This window comes from Pinus tabuliformis, chromosome 2_2 (assembly GCF_031772625.1).
Source record: "Pinus tabuliformis cultivar Carrire ecotype Pingquan chromosome 2_2, CPIR1, whole genome shotgun sequence".
Lineage (NCBI taxonomy): Eukaryota > Viridiplantae > Streptophyta > Pinopsida > Pinales > Pinaceae > Pinus > Pinus tabuliformis.
Window position 1 is genome coordinate 61,827,014 of NC_142300.1, and position 1,612 is coordinate 61,828,625.

Below are 1,612 nucleotides of genomic sequence, written 5' to 3' on the forward strand. Positions count from 1 at the left end.
GCATTGCAACGCAGGTGGAAGCACTACCAGGGTGCACTGAGCGGGAAATGACAAATGTCAGGGTCTCTTGTGAGAGGTGTCAAGACTGTGGAAGCTTCCAGAATCTTCCTCCATGACACTTGCCTTGCTGAGTTCGACTAAGTGATGAGTAAGAGGCTCTTAGTCTCCAAGTGGAAGTAAGAACTGACAGAGAGAGAGGACACTAGTCAGATCACAAGCTGACTCATGCTCACTCCAAACATCTATATATGGATCTCTTCTCCATGAGATCTAGAGGTTGGAATTTTGTTATTGCAAAGAATTGTTGTTGGTTTGAGATTGGAATCATTGGGTGCTTAATGCTTTGAAAGGAGGTGAAGATAGGAATTTCATTTGCTGGGAAGGAGATGCTGGATTGGAACTCTCTTGGTTGTATCTCCTCCTGAACCTTGTTATTCATCAATAAAGCTATCTTGGTTTCTCCTATATGCTGATGTGTCTTTGATGTATGATTGCATTAGTGTATTTGGTTTATTTCTAATCCTGAACTAGTTATGAATATGAATCTATTTCTTTATGTAGTGTTCCCTTCTTGTGATCTTGCAGGAACCTGTTGAAGCTGTGCGAGCGAGAAGGCAAGTAGCTGGGAGCTCTCAAAGAGAAGAGAAGCCGGATTGAGGGACAAACGGAAGACACCGGTTAGTCCATCCATCTCTCTTCATTCTTATTTTATAAAGGAAGAATACTAGAATAGCTGTCTCTGTTTGTTGCTAAGGCACTGTCACACCTTAGGTGGATAGGATCGTCCTGCATAGGCATTTTTCCCCACAACACCTGACATGGTAGCTGCCCCCTCCATACTGTCCAGTGTTGTCCATGCTTTCCTGACTATCCATAAACGTTTCATAAAAGAAGCATTATCCTGACATGGTAATTTTAGGGTTGTCCATCCATAGTTTTTTGCTCAGAAAGCATCCTCTCCACGGTTATTCTCGCCACGGTTTTCCTGTAGGCAAAAACTCAATCCTGCAAAATCCCAAGAATATCATCCTCTCGATACAAGTGGTACTCTTTTTCTGCAAGTTTTACTTCTGTGCCACCATATTCAGGAAGAAGAACATGGTCACCCTCCTTGACACTAACAGGAATAGTGTTTCCATCCTTTCTATGAGAACCAGGCCCAACTGATATGACCTTTCCTGAGTTCAACTTGCTAGTGCTCTCTGGAAGCAAAATGTTGCCAACGGTCTTGCTCGGAGCAACAACTTTCTCTATCAAAACCATGTTAAGCAATGGGATAAGCTTCTTCGCCATTGGTTTGATACTGTAAGGGAAGAAACCTGTATAGCTAGAGGCCTTTTATATAGATACCCTGAAATTGCAAAATCCTTCTGCCTCCACCATCACACAGCCAGCGTACACCAAAAAAGCACTCCCTGAGTGCTTTGAACAGATGATTTTACAAACTCAAAGTTTGCTACAACGCACAACATTCAGCGTCTGTGGAGACTTGCGTTCAAACGCCATTGTTGTTCATTGTCAATTGTATGCATCTTGACTGGTATCAGGCTGCTTGTTTATTAATTCCCCTCCAATTTTTTTTATCTCTGTTGTTCATTATCTCCCGTGGGAA

The 1,612-nt window shown here is 42.6% G+C and overlaps 1 pseudogene; it reads right to left on the reverse strand.

Annotated features, from left to right (window-relative positions):
• Positions 1 to 999: 999 nt before the first annotated feature.
• Positions 1,000 to 1,293, reverse strand: LOC149191470 (10 kDa chaperonin, mitochondrial pseudogene; annotated as a pseudogene).
• Between the last annotated feature and the right edge of the window lie 319 nt (positions 1,294 to 1,612).